The sequence below is a fragment of the Cryptomeria japonica genome, chromosome 9 (assembly GCF_030272615.1).
Source record: "Cryptomeria japonica chromosome 9, Sugi_1.0, whole genome shotgun sequence".
Lineage (NCBI taxonomy): Eukaryota > Viridiplantae > Streptophyta > Pinopsida > Cupressales > Cupressaceae > Cryptomeria > Cryptomeria japonica.
In genome coordinates, this window is record NC_081413.1 from 281,475,893 (window position 1) to 281,501,181 (window position 25,289).

The 25,289-nt window shown below is 35.7% G+C and overlaps 1 protein-coding gene across 1 annotated transcript in view; it reads right to left on the minus strand.

Annotated features, from left to right (window-relative positions):
- LOC131048611 (uncharacterized) overlaps nt 1–21,308 on the minus strand; it is a 63,280-nt gene extending 41,972 nt beyond the window's left edge. The window contains exons 1-3 of the mRNA XM_057982635.1: nt 21,189–21,308; nt 18,117–18,168; nt 17,807–17,858 (exon numbers count right to left, since the gene is read on the minus strand). The gene's annotated coding sequence lies outside the window, so the exon portion shown is untranslated. The remainder of the gene's footprint in view (nt 1–17,806; nt 17,859–18,116; nt 18,169–21,188) is intronic.
- Between the last annotated feature and the right edge of the window lie 3,981 nt (nt 21,309–25,289).

A 25,289-nucleotide genomic window follows, 5' to 3' on the forward strand; every position in this document is an offset into this window, starting at 1 on the left:
AATTTATAATGATGAGATGCTTATTTTAGTTTTGTATGTAGATGATTTATTTCTCACGGGTGAAAATAAATTAATCATAAGATGTAAAAAGGAATTAGCCTCAGAATTTGAAATGAAAGATTTAGGTCTAATGCACTATTTCCTAGGGTTAGAAATATGGCAAAGAGCTAATGAAATCTTTCTAAGTCAGGGAAAATACACTATTGACATTTTGAAAAGATTTAGAATGATAAATTGTAAACCTATGCATACTCCTATGGAATCTAACTTAAAGAAGTTAAGTGTTTCTGCTGCTAACTCGGATTTTGCAAATCCTTCTGAGTACAGGCAATTGATTGGCTCTCTAATGTACCTAGTCAATACTAGACCAGATATTTGTTATGCAGTGAACGCTCTCAGTCAGTTCATGAGTTCACCTAAACATGTTCACCTGGTTGCTGCCAAGCACATTCTAAGATACCTACGTGGCACGATTGGTTATGGGCTGAAGTATTCACTTAATACCCCAATCCTCCTGAAAGGCTACTCAGATTCAGATTGGGTAGGAAGAGTCAAGGACAGGAAAAGCACTTCAGGCATCTGCTTCAACTTGGGCTCCACAATGATCTCTTGGGCATGCAAAAAGCAATCTTCAGTAGCATTAAGCACTGCAGAAGCTGAGTACATTGCCGCATTTGTTGCATCCAGAGAAGCAGTGTGGCTTCGTAAGCTCCTTGTTGGATTATTTGGTCAAGTCAATGATCCTACCACCATTCATTGTGATAATCAAAGCTGTATAAAGATGTCAGTAAATCCTGTAGTTCATGAGCGGTCCAAACATGTGGAAACACACTATCATTACATTCGGGATATGGTGCAGAGAGGCGCCATTCATCTAAAGTACATTAGCACAGATGAACAGATTGCTGACATCCTCACCAAGCCCTTATCCAGAGTGAAGTTCGAGTACTTCAGAGATAGACTTGGTGTCATGGAAAACGGAACCCTGATTGAGAGGGAGCTTCAATCTCAGTGACTACTGGTAGCACTTTGAATCATTTTTTGCTTCTGTGCAAGAATGAATTTCATCCAATCTATGCTTGTGTGCTAGATGGATAGTTGTAATAATGTAAAGACCCACTGGTGTATTACACTTTCTATGCTTGTGTGCTAGAACCATCCTATGCTTGTGTGCTAGGTGGAAGATGTAATTCTACACTTGGGTGCTAGATCCATTCTATGCTTGTGTGCTAGATGTAACTTAAAAGGTTCAGATTATGTATTCTCCTCCTCCCTAGTTAAGAGGGAGCGTTGTTTGTAACTAGGGATATAGGGGTTCGGATTGCCTTAAGGCAACATCCGAACCACCCTTTAGGACTGGGTCCTACCCTAAATAACGTGACCCCATCCTTATGCATCACGCCACACTAAATTCTCCCAAAATAACATTGGCGCCAAAATCAATAAGGAGGCCGACTTACAAGGAAGCCGACCTACAAAAGAATAAATATGCATATTAAATAAATGACAATTTGTATGTCATTTCAATCAAGCAAAAATCATATCAAAGGTGATTTAGCTCTACTGTGCGAACTTAAGGAGGAGGGCAAATTTATTCTGCTTGGTGTGAAATTGTCCAAAGGGACATAGTAGATTTGATGCAAGTCATTGAAGCATACAAGGACAGATCTGATATGTGAAGATCAGATTCGAGCTAAGTATTGTACTTATATTTAGAGGAGAATATATAATCTGACCTGTGGGTCTTTCATGCTGGGTTTTTCCTCCTTGGAGGTTTTCCCAGGGTATGCTTGTTTGTCTTTTGCTCTATTTCTGATTTATGTTGACTTACTAAATACTGCAAATCTGATTACAATCTAGGGCACAATCTAATATATATTGGTTTCCTAAAACACTACAAATCTGATTACAATCTAGAGCACAATTTAATCTATGTTGGTTCACTAAATCTGAATACAACCTAGGGCATAATCAATTAAATAGATCTGGTTAATATACCTAGTGTTTAAAATAACAGGACTAACCTTACACTACAAATAAAAATCATCTATTTGCAAAAAGTATGAGCAAAGATTCCACTACAAACAATATCATTAATCCCATTCATCTAAATGCTTAAAACAAATCTACTCTAAGTCAGGAAAGCAAGACCATGCAAGTTAAGAAATAGGACAAGTATACACCATCAAAGAATAATGTATTAAAGTTTACTACCCCAATAACTTTTCGCAACAATCTCAAAACAATCTCCCCTCCCTTTACAAATGAGGGGATCACCCCTTTATATAGGCCTCTAGCCTTGATTACATGCAAACCCTAATTAGGGTTTGACCTAAAAGATTCCACACACACGATGCAACAAGGTGGGAATAAACATTAAATGCTCATCATGCCCACTTACAATAAATTCTTTCCTACCCAAAATGGAGTTCACTGTGCATTAAATGCACCACTCTCTACCAAGTTCGCCCAATATGTCATAAATATTTCTCCATGCAAAAAAACAGCCATAATGCCATAAATGATCCATCATCTCCTAAATGCGACGGCTACATGCAAAAAGATGCTCCACTACTTCAACATGCATTGACCCAGCCGCCACTTGGTCAAAAGATTCCTGTCCAAAAATGGACAACCATTATCCCATTCATTAATGGCATATGCAATGAACCCGGTGACAATGGCCTCCAATTCTCCTATAGAGACACTTGGCACGCTTTCCAACCTGAATTCCAGAAAGGCAATTTCTTCATTGCACTTGGAGAAAAGCTTCTCCCAATCCGTCGCCAATTCCTAAGTCTTTCGCATTGTGTTGGAGAATAAAGAGACATTTTCCAAATGTTTGCTGGGAAATGATTCCACAAAGAAATACTGATACAATTTGTCCCTAAGGAAGTCCATCGTCAACTCTTCTTCAGTAAATCTTCTGGAAAATAGCGCCTCAACTGCGTTGAGGATTTCCCCTTGTACTTCCCTAACTAAGCTCTTCAAAGAAGCAAACTCTTTGCTGAATCTTTCAAAAGATTCTTTTCCAGTGCAGACCTCATAAAACCACTGCGGGAAATCATAAACATCATTTTCCTGGACAACTTTTCTGTCAATCAACGTCTACCTAGGAACTTCCATTAACTCTTTGAGTCGCAGAATAGTCAAGTCTTGGTAAATATGCACATCCTCCCATGAACTATCCGCGACTTCCAGCCTATTCAAGATTGCAGGAATTCTAGAGTGAAGGCAAGCCAAAATCTCAATGAATCCACCTGTTAAAGTGAAAACACCTTCGACCCGCTCCTTAGAGCATTGAGCTCTTTTCCTTCTTCAACGCCATCAACAGATTCCTTAGGAAGAGAGGAAGCAAGGACAAAAGTTGGATCTTCCTCTCTAAGGGGATGTTTAAAAACTTCACTCATATTCACACAAGGCTTAATTTTCACTCTTCAACCTCTTGCACTTCTATTTCATCTTATTCATTTTCTCTTTCATGGCCAAGGAAGATTCTTCAAAATCTCCCACTATTTGTGTTGTGGATGCACGTCCCAAATTGACTTCCCTGATCACATATTCCTCGAGCGTGATCTCACTTCTCTCTTTGTCTACTATAGGCTCGGCCAAGTGCAATGTTCTAGATCCAGACTCATCCCTTCTAATCTTTGAAAATTTCTTGGCTACCTTCTTTTCTACCGATTTATCCATTCTCTTAGAAGTCTTTCCAATTCATGTGCTAGATCCACTTCTTCTGGATCATTTCTCATCCTTTCCCTAAGCCAATCAAGAGTAGCTATCGGTTAATCCTGAACTTCCATGTGCAGTTGCTCCTGTGATACTTCCTCCATGTCTCGAAGAATTGTTTCGATGAAAACATCCTGGTCTTGTTGTTTTGGGCCGTGAGGGAGTTCTTGCCATTGAATTTTCGGTCGAAGAGGTCTGTGAGAAGTGCTGACACTAATCAAATCCTATGCTAGAACATTACCAAGTGGCAAGAATATTATCCTGAGGCTGATTTCTTGGAGCTTCTTGTGCAAACATTTCCACTTCTTGCACACTAGAGGAATTGGTCGGTGATTATGCCTCTTCCACCCTTGGCCTTTTCTACCAAGGCTCTTCTGGCTAGACTTTTGGTTGAGCATCCTTCCTCTTCCTAGTTCGTGGCTTTTTTGGAATATTCTTTTCATTACTATGCTCAACTCCTTCTTGCTAGGTTTCTCCTTCTTCTGCTTGGGCCAGCGATGATCTTTTTGTGGCCTCACTATGTGAATCCAAGTTTCCCATCAGTTGGTAGCTCAAGCGAACATTTCCTCCCTTTAGCATCCTAATGTGTCGATCAATCCAATGCCTTGTGAATTTCAAAACTGGTCTAGCCAAAACATCCAAATCATCAATTTCTGGTTCCATCCAATCCGGAGCTTGGATAGGTCTATCCTTCAACTTTTCAAATTCTGGCTGAACCACATCCTAATCTTCTTTGACTTGATCTGGCACTTGAATAAATTCACCAATTTTGATCATGTCAAGGGCCAATCTGGAAAACATTCTTTTCCTAATTTCAAGATCATCCTTGACATTAGCCCAATAGTCCTCCATGTGAAATTTGTGCCTGAACTTCGTTTCGGCAACCATCCTAATTTTATTATATGAATCAAAGTAGGATTTGGTCGTATGGAATGCCAAGTGATAAAATGCCAATTCTTCAATAGACTTTTCAGCCGTCGCCAATGACGGACACATTTCAACATAGTTGCCTATGACAATAGGTAATTCAATGGACAGCTTCATTTTCTTCTTCTGAATCGTGTCATAAGTGGTCAATTGTCTGGTGAGTTCTAGCAACACCATTTTGTCTTGGATACCTTGGCAGTTTGTACGACTGAAAGGCAAACCCTTGGACCCGAATGTAGGTAAACTTTAAAAACTGAATATACCAGGCTCCAAACTTCTGTATTAGCACCCTGGCCTCTAGCGACAACCTTGTGTGTAGTTCATCTTGCAATAATCTGGTTAAGTACATTTAAGCATAAATCAGGTTAACACTCCAGTGGTATTGTTTCATGTGCACATACATATAATTGATGACCATTTCTGCATAAGGGTATCTGCATATTCATCATATTGATATTCTGCATATTTTAATCGGATGTCCTTGTTAGACAATATATTATGTTCATACCTGCTATAATAAATCTGAATTATGAGATATTACTGTTGATTTATTCTGAGTGTTACTAGTTATGATAGAGGAAGAGAAGTTACAGTTAGAGGAAAACAGTGATAGGGTCACCTTCTAGGCACACCACCTCATGGTATAAGAACAGGGAGTCCCATGAGGCCAAAGGAGTACAGGGGGCGCTGTCATGTCCCCGCCTTGAAAGAAGAATCAATACTCAGATAATCGTCTTATTACAAGACCTCACGATTTTCTGTAGGAGCTAATGTTTAAGGCATTAGACATCTTCATAAAGCAAGAATGGGAAGCAACTATTAAATATTGCATATCAATCATCAAGTGTAATGAACGCTGGCATTATTACCAGTCATGTAATCTGGCAGAATCTGAAAGTAACAATCAACACGATATTGTGATCGATGTAATGACTAAAACAGCAAACATATCGAATACCTTTATCCACGAATTGATCCCATAATACCAAAGGAGTTTCCAATCACTTCAGAATTGAGTGCACATCCAGATTAACCAAGAAGGCTTAAGTTCGATCAAGGGAGATATCACAGCTCCAAGGCATCGCAATAGATTAATCAAAGGCAAGTAGTTGTCTCATACATCAATGCTGACCAAGGAATGAGTATCACGATCTGCAATTAGTTAACTAATGACAATTAAATTATAAGGAAGAGATACGAATTAGGCACTTGCTGCAAAGGGTTGTGGATGTTGAGACACAATTTCTCCAATCATGTCTCATCATGGCATACTTAAGGATTAAAGCTATGAGATTTCCACAATCCATTTTGCATTTCTAGTGTATTTTTTTTCTGGATTCGATTGTGTGTATATTTTTCCATCTTAGATAGTTCCCTCCCATGAAGGGTATCGATTAAAGCTATGAGATTTCCACAATCGAATCCAGAAAAAAAAAAAATACACTAGAAATACTTAAGGATGATCAAAAGTTCCTTCCAAACCATCGAATGTTTGTTATATATATTTCTTCATAACTGCAGTGCTCACACGAACCAATAGTCAACCAAGTGAGAGGAGGGTGAGAACCCATCTGATTTCAAGGAGGAGGATGCATGCACAAAGAGGAATCATAGCAGAGACGGCGTCAAAGGTTGTACAAACACAAAGCCATAACAGGAAGAGCTACAGAAATTGTAATTCCGATCAGATTCATAACCAGTTCAAATCGCATGATCATAAGGAAATAAGTCAGGGACAAAGATCTTACCAACTAAAGCTCTGAACCAATATTCTTGTAGACAATAACACCATCAGAATTCCAATAATCATAGCACATTTTGCAGATCCATTGCATATTGAGTTTTATATCAGTTAAGAAGGTTCTCTTATTTCATTCCATCTTCATATAAATCTCACGAATTAAGCCCTTCTTGATTTGAATATTACATTACAATAATTCCAATAGACATTTCTAATCCAGACCCTAAGAATCTTAAGTATAATCATCCCATTAGATTGTGAAAATAAAGGAAATCTTACAAGTGGTATCGGAACATGTTCCTGCCACACTGAGGGAAAGCAGTTAATGCAACTGTCATACCTCTCAACAAAACGGTTCCTGTATCACACCATGTCAAAAGATGTACTCTTGCTTACTTGTACTAGGTTAAAATGTGACGTATGCAATGGTTGTTTAAAGGATAATATTCACAGAAAGTATCCAATCACCTTACATATTTTTAACTTCCTAAGTACACCTTTCCAGCTATTGAAACACAATGAATTGAGGGGTTTCATGGAAAGAAACAAAGAAACAACCCAAGCATTACTTCAAGCTCTTCAAAACATAAACAATACTCTTAAACCAAACCAAAGGCATGAAAGGGAAGATACCCCCACCCAATCCGAGAACAACCATGAAACTACAATAGGGTCAAACCAAAGCACAATTAGACCCCACTCCTTAGATGAGGAGGTATCATCAAGGGAAAATAGAGAGATCAATAACCCACCTATGAGGAAACTTGCCATGGAATATGCAGAACCGATTACCCCAAGGGATGGATCTGGTTCTGGTTGCACATGCCTACCTCTTGTGGGATGTGATGTAAATGGCCATGACTTAGATATTGCGTGCTCTTGGGCTTAGTTGGGTTGGGTAGTTTATCGACATCCTTTCTACCTTTGGGTCTATGAAGGATAGACTTCCAGGGCACCCTACTATGACAGCCCTCATGCTCTCTATCAAAGATGAAAAACTCTTAATCGGCAATAAATCTTTTGGCCCAAAAAAAATTTAAATCGGGACTGGGCAAAAAATTGGAAAAAAATTGGCAAATTTATCGAATATTCGAAAATATATACTTTCTTAAAATATTCTTAAAAAAACACATATACAATAAAAAGGATATAAAATCAGCAATATATGAAGGATAGACTTCCAGGGCACCCTACTATGACAGCCCTCATGCTCTCTATCAAAGATGAAAAACTCTTAATCGGCAATAAACATTTTGGCCTAAAAATATTTAAAATCGAGACTGGGCAAAAAATTGGAAAAAATCGGCAATAAATCAGCAAATTTATTGAACATTTGAAAATATATATATTCTTAAAAAAACACATATACAATAAAAAGGATAAAATTTTAAACTTTTCACAACCTTACCTTGTAGGGAGTCGAATAGGTATAATGGAGGTAATTGTTTAAAGGCATATTAAATGAAGCATTGAAGCAATTCTTTGTGGATTATTAAAACGCTACCCAAGGAAGCACATATGCATACCAATCATAAAAAATTAAGAATCAATCATAAAAAATAGGTAGCACTTAAAGTTTAAAGCAATTGTAAAAGATGGTGAGCTAGCTGTAGACACCAGTCGTTTTTTACTTCCGTCTGCATGCCTTTTCTCCCGTGTGGAAACAACTAGGTTAATATTGCAAGCCGTAGGTCAAAACAATGTATATGCGACTAAAAACTTGGGGTTTTTGGTTAAAAAATGAAGTCGAGTTGATTACTGCCGATTTTTGCACGATTTACTCGCAGATTTTTCTAGTAAATCATGCCGATTTTTTTCAAAAAATCACCACCGATTTAATCGGGGGCATGTTTGATTCGCAATAAATCGTGAGTCAAACGATTTTTTGACGATTTTTTCATCACTGCTCTCTATCATAATGAATTGATGTGTAAATCATGAGGCATAGGACAAGCATGACATTATTAGGGAAAATGGTGATAGGATATTTCACTAGGTACTTGTTGACATGTCTTTTATGCACATGTGAACACAGAATAAAATACCAAGGTATCTTATCCTCTCTTGAACAAAGTTTCCCCGAATGCTGAAGATTTCGCCCAAGGATCAATCGAGGCAACTCCAAGGTTCTTATACATAGGGTCTCTACATGTGGATAAGCTCAATTTGGTTTGATGTGATTATGCTGGAATCACAAGGGGACTTACATTCAACTGCCTGAGCGTTTAATCTGCTGGAACTTGAATCCTATCTACTGGCTAGAAGATAAATAAATATCAAAAGATACAAGGCTCAGAAAGTCTACTCTAAGACCTAGAATGCGAGAAGATGGATGAATGACTAGTTAGAGTCCTACTGGGCTGGGTCTCACCATCAGACTGAACAATTCAACACCAACTCAGTGCGATCTTCTAAGGGATGCTTCGAATATGTTCAAATCGTACACCATCAGACACTGATCACCATTCAAGATAATGCATGAACAATAGACGTGTAATGGCTCGAGATTAAGCTCATTCTATGCCAGTTGACCACGCAGAGCGCACTTACAATCAGCAAGAGGCTAGTGGTTTGGGACCAGGTGGATTCCACGCAAGTGCATTCAATAACTTCCTTCATTCAATCTAATTATTTACCATCTAAAATGAAGATTCAACAAGAGACCATGCATATTGCAAAGAAACAACACCCTTCACCATAACTTCAATGAAAATGGAGTTCATTTACAATCAAGGCAACCATTTCTTGCCTTCTCTTCCTATTCTATTCTAGTTGCTATTCTATTTTTACTGACTATTCACTATTCTCTATTAGCTAACTATTAACTATTCACCCTTATAAATGAAGAGCTAGAGCTTTATATAGAGAGCTCTTTACATCTCAATGGCTCAGATTGATTTACAATCAAAGGCTAGGATTACAAGATGAAAACCCTAATTAGGGTTTGTTACAACAAACTCCTCTAACCAATGAGAAAATTACATTTCATAAGAATGGACGAATAGATGTCAGGGGTAGGTGCCTCGAAGTTTGTGTCTCCGTACACAGGTGGGATTCATCAAATCTGGACACGTTGATGTGGACCCTTCTGACTGGAAGAACGGTGACTGGGATGCCACCTTGTCTGGTACTTGCTCATATCTCTTTTGATACTCAATTTGGTGATGCTGAGAAGCTAACTTTGATTAACTCTTCTGAAACTATCTGCTTCTTCAACGTACCCTTGCACTGACCCTGGTTGATCCTCCTCTGTCTTTGATGCGCTTGATGAATGATGTACCTCTTCTTGACTCTTTTATGCTTGATGAAGCCTTTTCACGGTCGAGTCACTCCTTCTCTGGTAGCTCATATCGCTTTGAAGTTTTATAAGATCTTTCTTCTGATATCTTGTGGTTTCTCCATGTGGTAGGATGAAAATCTTGAGGATAGCTTGCAACTCCTTGAACACTTGAAGTCTTCCAGCACTTTAGAAGCACCTTGAGTCCTCCTCCATGCATTTGAAGTGTCCTTAATAATGATGAAACTCAACGAGGTCACCCTTGTCTTGGCCTAATCTTCCTTCTAGCCTGGCCTTCTTGTTGATCTGCAAAACAAACAAAAGATGATTAAGAATACATGATATATATTCATTCTAACATGGCATTTCTTACCTTAAATCATCAATAAGAAGACATTTGAATCAATTTCCCTTGAAGCTAGGAGGAAAAGACACACTTTTAGAAGAAATTCGCTTCTATACCCTAGAGAGGGTCAGGAGCGAATTTGACATTTGTGTTCAAATTCATCAAGTTTACTCATTTCTACTATAGCTCAAATCATGATTATAGGTCCTTAAGGCTTGGATGAGGTCATTCTTCCTTATGCAAAGCTCTTGAACCAAGGATTCTACCCAAATTGGAGGTGAGATGTAGATTCTGAAAGAATTCGCTCCTGTACCTTTGGAAGGGTCAGGAGCAAATTTGATCCTCTAAGCTCAATTCATACTCCTTTTCACTTAGTCTTGTCTTAGACTTGACCTTTCAATCCCTGTCTCCTGAAGACATTATTGATTTGACCCCCAAAAAGGCCTAAAAGAAGGATTTCACTTTGGACCTTGGCCAAGGACAAGACCTATAAGGAATTTCACTATGGACCATCAAGAAGGGTCAGGAGTGAAATTTGTGATTTGGCCTCAATTCTACCATTTCCTCTGCTCCAAATCACTTCTCAAGGCAAGAGTTAACAATTCTCTCCCAACAATGCCTTAGGAATCAAGATCTTGATCTCAACAAGGAGCAAAATATAGTTTTTAGGAAATTTCGCTCTGGACCCCCTTTGGAAGGGTAGGAAATTTCGCTCTGTACCCCCTTCGGAAGGGTCAGGAGTGAACTTTGCATTTTGACACCATTCTTCTTCTTTTCAAATCTTCTTGCATCATCATCAAGTGAATTCGCCCTCAATTTAGCCTAAAACAAGATCTCTTGGGTGCATTAGATGAAATAAGGAGGAGTCCTAAGGATTTCACTCTGGACCCTTTGGAAGGGTCGGGAGCGAAATTTACATTTTGCTTGATTTTCCCTCATGAATCTTCATTTTTCATCCTTTTCTCATCAACAAGTCTTTTGCCTTCAAAAAATGCTTGGGAATGAGTTAGTTCATAAGTTGGAGCAAGATATAATGCTTCATGGAGAAATTCGCTCTGGACCCTTTGGAAGGGTCAGGAGTGAATTTCTCTTTTGGCTCAATTCACACTTCTTTTCTCCTTTCTTTGCCTTGAATTTAACTTGTCAAACCTCCCTCTATCATCATCAAGTCAACTTGCTCTCAAAGTGGTGTCTACTCAATGCTTTTGGTGAGGAAATAAGCAATCCTAAGGACTTCGCTCTGGACCCTTTGGAAGGGTCGGGAGCGAAATTCATGTTTTACTTGATTTTCCTTCACAAAACTCCATTTCTCATCCTTTAATCATTAAAAACAAGTCTTTTGCCTTCAAAAAATGCTTGGGAATGAGTTAGTTTATAGGTTTGAGAAATGTATAATGCTTTATGGAGAAATTCGCTTTGGACCCTTTGGAAGGGTCAGGGGCGAAATTCTCTTTTGGGCTCAATTCTCATCCTTTTTCACTTAGCTTGCTTTACACTTGTCTTTTTTGAATCCTTTCCTTGCCATGTATGTCCACTATTTGATATCCTTAGTGAAGAAATAAGTCTTTTGGGGAATTTCGCTTTGGACCCTTTGGAAGGGTCAGGAGCGAAATTTGCAATTGTGCTCAAATTCCTTACTTTTCATCATTTCACTTGGTTTAGCTCATTTCCAAAGGCATGTATAAGTCCATTTTTCATTCACTCAAGGCGTGGAATCAAGGATTTTAACCCATGTTAGAAGCAGGATAGGTGTTTAGAGAAATTCTCTTTGGACCCTTTGGAAGGGTCAGGAGCGAAATTCATGTTTTAGGTTCAATTTCCTCATCCCATCTCGTTCCAACCTGTTCACAAGGCAAATATATGTCATTCCTCACTCACTCAAGATGTAGGAGCAAGCTTTGAAGTCTAGACTGGGAGCAAAAGAGGTTTCTAAGGAAATTCGCTCCTGTCCCTTTGGAAGGGTTAGGAGCGAATTTGGCAATTGTGCTCAAATTCTTCATCTCTTCCTTGACTAAATGCCCTAGGTCTTAAAGGCAAGGCCACCCTAGCAGGATATAAGGACTTCCTTAAACCCAATCAAGACATAACCCCCAAACGAGAGCAAGGCCTGACCTAGAGAAGGCCTTGAAGAGACCCTGACCTGGACCACCTACTGACCCACCTCAACTCAAGCAGAGCCTGCTATCCTAATGAGCCCCCTAGCGACCCTTCAATGCAAAGACTAATAGCCAAGACAATGCAGCTAAGCAAACTAAACTAACCCTAGAAAGCAAAAAGTAGGGGTCCCCATTTACAATGGGGCGATGTGTGAATACGTCACAACAGTACTCCACCTCATATGGTATTGGCCACATGAGGCCAAGGGAGAATGAGATCTACTCCTAGGCCTAGGGTAGAGGGTCTCTAGGGCACCCTATCTAGCCACCCTCTTCTATGCTCTCTATGACTGATCTCTCAGCATAATTTAATACTATAATTAGAGCTATATCTTACATGTGTATGATTGGTGTTTCCTAATCAATGGACCTATTTAATAAAATATGGTTATTATATGTTTCCTATCTTATTTGAAGGGTTTCAGTCAAGGCAACAGGTATCTCTAGCGCTTATTTCCCCTTAAATTAAGGCAGAAATTGGGCACCCCTAATTTGGGGACATTACAGCTACATGATTGATGACCATGGACTTTACGAAGTAAAAAGGGATTTGATAAAAGAGTGACAAGCTATGGCAAAGTTATAATGCTTGACAAAGTTTGCACTCAAGGGTGATTCCGTTTCATATACAAGCAAAAATGGTAAACTCGTTGTATTATACAAACACAACCTACTTGATCATTCTATTGTGGTTTATCATAATTTCTAAAATGTAAATCTAGGAGCCATCACACAACCAATATTCTCTAACTTACACCATGTGATGGATACCAAAGGTTGGCCAATAAAACCTCTTGCCCACCACCTAGGCCCTATGGTTTGCAATCTATGCTAGCTACCAATGGTATTTTCTCAGCTATTGAAAACAAAACTTCTACTTAAGGTATTATATTGCCTTCCTAAGTTATTCAAGTGCAATGATTAATAGCTCTCAAGACTTGGCAAATTTCCACACCTAGAGGACAATTAGGCAAGCACACCAAACTAGAATGGAAGTACTTGTTAAGAGTATGGTTCTTTTCCAAGTTGTTGAGATAAAAGTAAAAATGTTTTCAAATTTGAGAATAGTCCATCATATCCAAACATATGCAAGGGTGGATAAGCTAATTTACCTAGTGCTTGCAAGGTTGCTCCTCCAATGTGTACTTATAAAATGCAAATAAAGTTTTAGAACCTATTGTTTTTATCTTTAATGCGACTAATAGGAATATTTCTTCTTTAATTCAACTAATGTTGTGTACAAGTGTGGACATAAGTTTCATAATTTTTAACAACTGAATAATGACCAGAGGCCCAGGACCTGACAATTAATGGTTGCATAGGTGCCAAATTATAGAAGACAAGAAGCATAAAAATGGAAAATTATTGAGTTGATTACTTCTCCATTAGAGCTCATCATTCAAGATAAGACTAGAAAATTTAAAAATAACAGACATTATCTGTGTTAAATGACACCAAGAAGAAACAACGTTGTTGACCTTTCTGTAGTGAAAAGCAACTAAAACCTTTTAAGGGTGCATAAAATGCAGATTATAGGAGACTCTTTGTGCCTTGCAATGGAAAACAACACTAGGACAAGATATCTGGCTGATTGGAGATCACAAGAGACAAATGACAAACTGTGCAATTTTTTCACATACAAAACAGTTGAATCAGATTTTAAGAGAGAGATTTTCTCTTTGCAGCTACAGAAACCTAAAAGGATAGACCTGTCGGACACAATCATGTCTAGAATTGCTTCTAAAGGATTTTGAATCTCTATTTGCATGTTGTTTGATAATCTCTCAAATGTAACACCCCTGTTTTTGTTAAGATAACACAGACACATGATTTCAGAAAAGAATGTAATAATATGAAAAGCATCCTGGCACCGAATAGTATCACTGAGTCCTAACCAAGTAACCAACTATGTTAGAGGATGTCACCATCTGAGAAACCAAGCTGTTTGTCACTTATCAACACAATCTTTTAAAATTTTAGTCATTTTGTGTCACTTCAGTCCCTTGTCTTGTGACATTTGGTTTTTAAAGTACAAGGCAGGTATAATGGCATGAAACTATGAAGAAATATGTTGTACAATGTACAAGGTTTGTGCAAAATGATGTAATAAGTTTTAACATATGAAGATGGTCCGATCTCTACTAATCACTCTATTTGGACATAGTTGTGGCAACCATTGCAAATACAATATCAGCAGTAGCTGATATCGATACAATAATAAGTAAATCTGTCAGGAAAAATGCCACAAAAATAACCTCACGAACAATGAGCACAAAATAAACAAAAATTTAAAACCACCAAATAAACATAAAATTCATTTAGCAGTTCAAAATATCTCAACATGAAAAAACAAATAGGGTGCTAAAACTTGGTATTACAGTAATATCATATAGATGAAAACAGATAGAAAAAAACACAAACAAAATCTTCATTAACAGATTACGTCAGAATTATTTTAGAATGAAATAAAACACAACAGAAAATGATCCTGCCGCTTACAATGCCAAAAAACACTCACTTAAACCATGGCAAGTAACTTACCTCAAGATTCTGCATAGATTGGGCCGTGCTGTCAACGATGCCAATGAGAAACAATGGACAGAGCTTGTGGTAAAAATACAACGAAACCCTACAAAAGCAGAACTTTTTTAATGAGACGTACCGACACCAATCTCCCTGCAGCTGCTGCTTCAATCCAAACGAAAAGTAGAACTAAAATATCAGGGTTTTAGAGCTAATAGATTTACGAAAATATTGAATGTTGGTTACAATTTTCAGGCGGAGGCGAGGAAGATTTTAACGGCTTGTAAATTGTTTTTCCCGGCATGAGCAAAATATAGCCTATCGCCTAATCAATTCAATATTGGATTAATTTCACGATATCATCCAAAAATATTAAAAGAATTAGTTTTTATCTCATGGATGTTGGTTCTCATCTTGGCTATTATGGAGCCAAGATTAACAAGAGCTATGATGGAGCTATAGTCCCTGCCTTTTGCAAGTGCTGGGGGAATGAAGTATTGGATTTGAGAATGGAAGATAGAGAATGGAGAGTAAAGAATTTGAGGAGAGAGTGGAAAATAAAGGCAATAATGTGCATTTTGTGGTTCAATTAAGTCTTTGATATAGGGATATTGGAGTTAAATGAAACTTCCAATACACAATCACTGATTTATAAAATGTAATATTAATTACTTAGGGGTAGAGTACAGGTTTTTTGTGCATGTTCTGAATGTGTTCAGTTTATTATTTATTAGAATTTTATAGCTGACAGTACCCAGATGTGCTAGAGATGGTCAAAACTAAGAATTGCGTGTATCAAATTCAAATATAGTGAACATTTCATCAAATCTTAACTCATTAAGTGAACATTATACAGTGGAGAAAAGTGAAACAATAAATTGCACACTAAACATTTGAAATATTAAAAGACGAGTATACATGCATAATCTGTAACATAAATTATATACTATTAAAACATGCTATGGATTTGACATCGTAAATGTTTTTGTATTTATATATTATAATTTGGAAAATAGTTGAAAGTTGATACTGGGTACAAAAATGATAGCTAGTTGTAGTTTGCTATGAACGAGTCTTGAAAAGTACTATTAAATGGCAATTTGAAAAGTATCATAGGCAATGTTGTGTCTGTTCTAGATACAGGTAAAGATTGGACAAGATTTATATTTACGAAAAGCAAGCATGGCGTCAAATGTTTGTAGTAATCATTTGGGAACTTGTAAAATTAACAAAATAAAGATATTAATTATTAAAGTTGGAGAGCAAGTGAAATGTGCAAATGTACATGAACAATGTTGATATCACATATGCATTGTAGATATTTTTTTATTTTTTTTTAATATGCATTGTAGACATTATTCCTATGTCAAGTTACATTACATTATTTTATCAAACCCTTCCGATTGAAAATACCATAAAGCAAAACAATAAGAATCATTAAGCATATACAGAAATAATCCTTTAAAAATATAAAATTTATATTATTCCTTCCAACAGGACTTCAATCTGATGTGTACATTGTCGAAAAGGGATTGAGGAAGCATATTGAAGATTAATCCTCTCGCTTTCCCTTCTAATTATCATGACAATGAGGAGTTGGATGGAGCTGTTCAAACTAAATTGAAGGAACAAAAATGACGTTGCAGTTCTGTTCTTCAGCATGAAATGTCTATTTTATGGTTAGCAAGATGAACAAAATAACAGTATTAATCTATGTAAGTATTTTCTGCCATGTCAACACAAGTCATATAGGAAAATTTAGCTCTTCTGATTATGGAACCATGTACCAACTTTGAAAATTGAAAATCAGCATCGTATTAATAGTTGAAGCATCAAAAAGAAAGTTAATAAACTGTTTTATAAGTCCGTAAAGTAAAAATTTTGAGTCTCGTTATGCACCTATCTCTTTGATTGGAATCATCGTGGACAATCATGTTGTATATGCTATGAGCTGTAGTACAAGAGAGAATTCCAGAAAATCACATTTTAAGGCACATAAAACAATAGCTTGCAGAAATATATGCACATTTGCAGACATCATGGCGGTGTAAAAAGTATCAAGCAGTAGTTTCTGTATTGCTATACCCATGGTAGAACTAAATTCTTTGAGACATGGCAATGAGAAATATGTAATATAGTAATAACATTGTAACAAGATGAGTAAAAAACAATCGATTCAATTGAGCAATTCATTAGAAACTGATAAAATAATTCAGTTTGGTATATAAAGAAATTAGGATGATAGGAGTACAAGATATATGGATTTGTTTGGGAAAGTTAGCATTACCTTGAGGAGTAGTGCGTAGTGAATGAAGATCTTGTTGGAAATGGCAAACTTATTTTATACACTCTGCAATTTGCAATTGTATGTGCTTATCCTTGAAAAGATAGGCTCATAATGTCCAGCAGCTGGATTTGTGTCATGGAAAAGAATTGATATTGGAGCATGACATGCATCTTTATTGAAATGCAAATATCTTTTTTTGCATTTCAAGGACCAAATGCATATGGGTATATTTAACCAACGTGCTAACCAGTGGACACAAAATGTGTCACCCCAAAGTCCAATTTCACCATTGGCATTGATTTCTGTTGCCGAAAGTCTCATTCTACATAGATATGTATTTTTGTCATGTATATCATGCAAATCATGTCGTATTGTTGAATGCAATTCATGTTTAAAAGACTTCAAAGCTACAGGACAACCTTCGTGAAGACAATGTAAGAAATGGTCCACAAGACCATTATGTAGTTCATTAGGTGTATATCTACAATGAAGCAAGACATGTATTGCGTCAAATAAGCAATCACCAACTTTGTAGTTGAATGAATCAATTCAAAAACAATGTACCTTGTCTAAAGCCTCATCAATTGATATCATATTTTGTTGGTCATGTGATTTGTATGTTTCTACTATAATTGGGTTATCTGACGCATTTTGTTTGTTTGGACTAGTGTTTGCAAGCATTTTACTAAACTAGTTAACCAATCTAAGAAACTTTGTATTTGTAGTAGTGCCAACTTAGAAATATGGAATGTAGACAAAGAGGAAAGCAATTATGTTTGAAGAAATAAACAAGGACCAACTCTAAGAATTCATTACTCACCTTGAGCAGTAAGTGTGTGGAAACTAGAACGTTGCCCTGCGCAAAAGATAGCCTGCAAAACAAAAACACAATTATATTGTCAATCCATCTGGAAATATTTGTTTTTACTTAAAAATCAGAATTTTAAATCTTCCACAAAATGATCCATATATAGTAGCAGAAATATAGCTCTTTTGAATAGGTTGAATGTGACAATCGCAATCGAAAGAAATGAAAATGAGCAAGAAAGCCCACAGATGGATGCACAAAGAACAAAGCAATTATGTTTGAAGAACTAAACAAGGAACAACTTTAAGAATTCATTACTCACCTTGAGCAATAAGTGTGTGGAAACTAGAACATTGCCCTGTGCAAAAGATAGCCTGCAAAACAGAAGCACAATTACACTGTCAATTCATCTTAAAATATTTGTTTTTGCTTAAAAATCAGAATTTCAAATCTTCCCAGTTAACACAACAAATTTCTAAAATTCTTTTCAACAGCGCCCTCAAAAATTAAGTAAAATAAAAAACAAACCTATAAAATTCAAAACAACTTAAATTCTATACAGGATGTTTTTTTATTCATTTTCATCTGAACATGAAATGCTAATAAAACTTATAAAACAGTAAACACTAAATAGATAGAAGTATATGGATAAATTTAGCTATTTAAAACATCCTTTCAAGATATAAAATATAAAAGATTAAATTAAAGAACTAGCTCTCATATTTGATATTTTTATTTTTTATTAATTATCTTATATTTCTATTATACAATTACAACTCAAATCAACATTATAATTTTTTTAACTAAATAAATGCTTAAAAACACAACCATAATTCAATAACATTGAAGTAAAACTATTTAAAGTTAAATCAAAATAATGTGACTTATTTATCATCCCAAATGTGTTTGTTAAAATTATTTAAGTATTCTGTTACTTGAAATTTATAAAATTATCTAGCATGTCCTTTTTTTCCTTTGTCAAATGATTTAGATGCAAGGTTAGAATTTTATTCTACCAACCAAAGAATCAAGCTGGGAAGAAAGGAAGACACTTATGGTATTGAGATCTTATTTGAAAGGAAATCCAAAAAGTTATAACTTAAATGTTCTTTTTTTATAAGAAATGCAGCTAACAAGAATACAGAGGAACTAGGATATGATAACCTAGGGAGATTGCAGACATGCAAGCATATATAAAACATCATATTATTCAAAATGATCCATATATAGCAGCAAAAGATGGATGAAGAGTACGAGAGGATACCCCACCAATTTGGCAGCTAGGGAAAAGTGGTTCTTCTCAATATTGCCTGTTTGAGTTTGATTAGGGATTAAGAATGTTTTTGAAGCATAAATCTTCTGTTCTACAAGCAAACAAATGCATGGTTAGTGCATTTCATAAACCCAAATGTTTGCTTCTGTAATCCTTCTTTTGGAAGTTTTTTTTCATAATGGTACTATTTAAGCTCAGTATTAGAGCATTCACTCCTTTCTAAAAATATAGTCCATAATGAGCGAAATTCTGAACTTGATGATGGTTTGAATGATTGTTGCTTCTATGAAGTTAGGTCACCATTAAATTATGCAAAAATATAATGAATTACTGTTATATTAGACCTGAATCATCCAAATTTATCCAACATTTATCTCAAATGATTTCAAAAACTTGTTTCCATGATGAATGAATATTTCCTAATTGTCAAATATTGATCTAGTATTCATATCACACATATAATTTGACTCAAAAACAAAAAAAAACGTTGCAGTCAAATTTCCACCAAAGCTTTGAATGCATAGAAATCCATCTCTGTCACGTGCGCAACTACTAAGATGAAGGCCCTGTAAATTGATACCAATGTACATGAAGAAAGTGTTAAATAGGAGTGATAAATTAATTGATGTAGTAATCAGCATGGACAAATGGGTAATCTATGATCATGGATTAAGAGACTTAAGTTTTGCGTCTATGGAAATTGTAATGAAACATTTGACTATTGAGTCATCCTTTTCTCTCTGTTGTCTCAGTTATTGTTAAAATACTTATAACCTCAAATGCAAGATAGGATCTCGACAAAAGAAAAACAATCATTACAAGCACAATACTGGAATTTCAATACAATACAAAAATCTAATCATGATAACTTTTCCAAAAAAATAAGTGCTAAGATTTTTTTGAGTTATTTTCAGAAGTTTGTAATTTTGATAAATATATAATTGAAAACATCAAAACAATTGTATTCATACCACTTTCTTTATCAGATTCTTACCCGATATAGGCTTGTCTAAAATAATTAATAAGTGTTACTCCCAAAATTTTCAATGAAAAATAACATAAGTGATATTTATAAAAAATATTTAAAGTTTTACAATGTAATACTTTTTCTGGAATATGAAATTATCAGAAAAGGAAAATAGTGATAAATTATTCTGAACTCATCCGTCAGAAGAAATGTTTTGCTAAGAAGACAAAAAAACTATCTTTAAAATGAAAACAGACTCCCCTAACCATTCTATAAACTTCAGTAAATGTGCCATTCAGAGATGCCATATCCATCAATATGGACCCCTAATTGAACTGTAAAGGATGCGTGAGTGCAGAAGCAAGATATTGGAAATAATATTCGCAGCTTCTGACATTGTGAGCAAACCGCGACAAGGCCAATCAAGCACCAGAAGAGATTCTGGAGAGAAATTGAGTGTAGCCTTCTGAATGCTAATTGTTTGACAAAATGCCTAAAAGAAATGTGGTCTTATGGAATGCCATGATAGCACGATATGCACATAATGCATACCTTGAAAACACTTTAGAAAATTTCAAGAAAATGCAATCGGCAGGTGTAAAGCCAAATTGCACAACCTTTGCCAACATCCTCCCTGCCTCAGGGCACAGTGAACTGTTTGATAGAATGCCGCTAAGAAATGTTACTTGTAAACTGCGATGATTGTAGTATATGCACAAAATAGATTTATTTTAAAAAATCTGGAAAGGCATTCAGAAAATGATAAATGAATCATGTAAACTCAAAGACTCTGTAAAAGGATAAAAATGAACATCTGGACCTGTGAAGTTCCTTTCAATAAAAGAGTCTGATTTTCTTATAGTAATCTGCTTAGCCAATGTATAGAATACAATAAAGAGTAATCAAAATCCTAAATTCCTTACAGGCATTCTCCTTGGGCATTTTATAAATTGAAAAACATAGCCAGCTAATGAAAATAAACCACCATTGCATATTGAATTTAATACACCTTCACCCTAAAAATCCAGATACTGAAATGTACTCGATGACTAATTTGGCCAGGAGTTTGCTGCGTAACCAGATAAAGAGCCACACGATTTCTGTTCTGGCCAAGGGTTTTCATAGTATTGAAGAAGAGATCTTTCTTATCCTACCTACGCAACTGGCAAGAGGACGTGTGCTCGGTGTTGTTAATATCCACTTGACAGAGGAGGAGAACCTTAGTCTCATGAAGTCCGCCCGGTCCATTCTGGATGTTCAACAACGGCTTTCTATTTCACAGTTTCTACGTTCCTACACCTTTTTGCTTTGTTATTACATGGTTTTTTAAGACCCTGCATACATACAGGGTTTTGCAATGCTATTATATAGTTAGCCCTTAAAGTTTATTCTTGGCAGAATAGTTGCAGAAGATACGACAGTAGCGCTTTTTGTCAGATATTTTGGCTGTGACCCCTCTATAATTTTGAGTTTCCCGCTTATCCACGCCGCCATGGAACTATTGCAGACTCGGATTAGTCTGCCCTCAGAGGTTTGTTTGTCAGCAAATGGATGCAAGGTACAATGGACAAAATTGTGGTCAAAACAAAAAAACTTAAGCAACACTACGAATTTGGGTCATCAGAAAATAGAGAGAAAAATTGCAGATAACATTTCATCTTAAAGCATGAAATTTTCTAGAAACTCACCTGGATAAATCAATCCGTTTCCCTCTCTACAATGTTGTCTCCAGAGTGCCTGATTACGGAAATGCTTTCAACCAAACCTTCTTTCTAGCAGCAAATACTAAAATGCACGGTAATGTTTTTTTAACCCTAAAAAATTAATGAGATCTGTGCACAACATTTAATGAATAAGTAAATAATATTAATGAAATTGTACCCATCACTTGCCGTCAGCATGCAAACTTAAATTTTTCTATATTTTCTTATTATTGAAAATTAATTTAAACCCAACTGAATTGTTTGAGCGAATGATATTTTTAGAAAAAAATAAAAATAATTTGAAAAATGATTAAATCAAATAAATCATGCTTAAAACTTTAGCATTAGATTTTTTTTTATTTGATTTGGCTAACAAAATGAATGACATGAAACATTAGTTCCATGCTTAAGAGAGGGACTAATAAAAAAAAACTCACTTAGAAAGATTTTTATTACTAGTGGTTGGACCTGAAAAAGGTCCAATTTGTACTGCCGATAGCAATTAGAACTGTTGTTGTTATCTCTTGGTTCTTTCCCCTTCGAAGATCACCTGATGATTAAATTTGTAGCTATGACATCATGCAAATGAACTATAATTTTATTCTGAGGGCAAATGCCCAGAATCAACCCTTAAACTGATGTTGATGATCCAAACAGTACAATCATGTGGCTCTCCATTCCTAAGATATTTATTTAAATGAAGTTTAAAGAAGAAAAATTTGATTATCTGTTATCTACAAAAGTATATTGCAGTCACTTCAAACTTACATAAACATTAGGACTTTGAAATTCGCTAAAAGATATCAGGAAGAAACAAATTTAATCTACACTATTATTTTGTTATAACACAAATAAAATTAAGTTGGCTAAGAATCTTATCTATTACAAATATGTGTAATTGAAATATATAAAGATTCAAGAACAATTTATAAACATCATCATTTGATAATTATACAAGGACATAGATCACAAGATAATACAAAACAAATTTATGCTAAGCATCTTGTAATATTCTAAAAAAGAAACAAATTTAACCTACACTATTATTTTGTTATAACACAAATAAAATTAAGTTGGCTAAGAATCTTATCTATTACAAATATGTGTAGTTGAAATATATAAAGATTCAAGAGCAATTTATAAACATCATAATTTGATATTTATACAAGGACATAGATCACAAGACAATACAAATTTTTATGCTAAGCATCTTGTAATATTCTGAAAAACAAATTCTGTGATTTATATCTAAGATGACATAACTTCAGTTAGCTTTTGATCCAAAATAAGTTTGCATAGCAGTCATACCCAAAACAAATATTGACAGCAGAAGAGAGATAATATACTAAGGCCTTGAGGAATACTCTTCTTTGAACTGTCTGATACACAAATCCAACAATTTTCCATGGAATTCGGTGTTCCCAATCTTCCAAACTGAAGGGAAACCCTTTAAATTCTTGAAAGTGTCCCTTATGCAAAATCCCTACAGTGCAGCAAACTTTTGAGAAGCTCCCATGTGATGTACAATGGGATCCATTGAATATATATTACCAATCATTTTGTGGAAAATCCTATAAAAAGAATAAATTCCGTAAACCAATGAGAGAAAATGCAAAATCAGACTTCTTATTTCCTGCCCCTTTTTCTCTGCCAAAATTTTGATATTCTAAATAGAAAAAATGTTTATAATATTTAACTCCACCATGAGTATTTCTCAATTAAGAGATAAATATCTATTGATTAGAAAATTTATATTAAAAAGCATTCTTCCATATATTTTCCAGCACTCAAAAGATTAATAAAAATAGTTATTTTAGGAGACGGATATCCTAGAAGGCATGTCTTACTATTGGACGTGTTAAATATGGGAAGAATAAGTTCAGTTCTTAGCCATGACAAATGATAAAAGAATGATTGTAACTAACCTTGTTTAAATAATTGAGTTGCATTATCACACATGTAATTGCCACCATTGTAAAGAACCATGTTGCAGGGTAAGCTAGCTGGCTTGTTCCCTCTATAGTGAGTTTTATGGTGATTCCCATGGCCTTTATACTCATGACCTGCAGAAGGGCATCAAAGAGCATTTAGGCCGCAAAAACAAGATTAAAAATAATCAATTAACTCTTTTAGTTTGTTGGCATTTGCCTTTCCTTTCTCAACACCACAATTCTTGAAAAGACCGCTAAATTTGAAAAATAGAGCAGAAAGCATCTTTGTACCGTTATAGAGCCCATTAAGGAACAAATGCCTGTATACACCAGTACATTTGTGTGTCTGCATCGTGGAACAAAGTGCAATGTTAAAACCAGAACTATAGCTATCATGGCTACCGTGTAGCACAAAAATGTTGGGAGATAAAAGAAAGGATAAGATCAAATAAGATAATGCAAATTGAAGTGGCACATTTATCCTCATATCCAAGTAATATAAGCATAAATATAATACAAAAGGAGCAAACATATAAGGAGGATATCTCCAAATAAGAATCTGGGAGCAGGCAAGTACCAAGTCGAGTTGCAAGATACCAAATTTTTGTGACTGAATCAACAGAAAGCTCTTGGGGTGCGTGAATTACAATTATTGTAGAACCAACTATGCACATAAGATAGCCAAGCATTCTCATCTTATGCAGTGTCTCTTTCAACATAAAGTGTGCCAATACAACACTGTGTAAAGCATTGCCATCATTAGCATTTATCAGGATCAGAATTTACAATATAATGTCATTAAATTCACAAAGGTGCATGTTATTATTTACCTGACAATGATACTCAAGGCACCTAAAGGAGTGACAAGAACAGCTGGGGCAAATACATAAGCTACAAAGTTCGCACACTCTCCCATAATCATTGTTATCAGGTTATCAATGCAACACCTTAAAATAAATAAAATGATGGCAAGTGTAACACATCGTGATAGATAAGAACATTTATTAAGTGAACTACGTTGAGTTTCATCCACATTTTATAGTTGGGCCTACAGTGAGCATGCATGTCGAATGGAACATTAAGTGAGAGGCAAGTTTCAAATTAGAAGTAATTATTACATGACAACACAGGACATAAATATATACAAAACTTACTAGTAATCATTCCTATCCAACACAGAGGCTCTAGCAAATATGTATAGCCACCTAAACCTGAAAAGAAGAAAGAAAACATTTTTAGAGTGGAGCAAGATTGGAGAGTCGAGCATTGGGATTCATACAAAAAAATACAAATGTCTAGATGCATTTTTATCCTCATCAATAGCCAAGCAATCTGTACCTGCTCGAGGTCCTAATGCCCCAGCACGTTCCAGTCCCTTTTTCTTGATTATGAAGCTTGCCCCTATAAGGAGAACTACACCAAGTTGAAGTGATTTTCATCACAATACATTAGATTGCAAGGCGAATTTCTGAGCCAGACCTAAGGACAACATCCCACACCAGTTCTCTCTTTTCTTCAATTATTCTCTTGAATATGCTTGTTAGATGGGTTTGCCTTGGGTATCTGATCTCTTCACTTTTAGTAAATAACAAGAAAGATTTTGTCCCGCAAAGAAATCCTC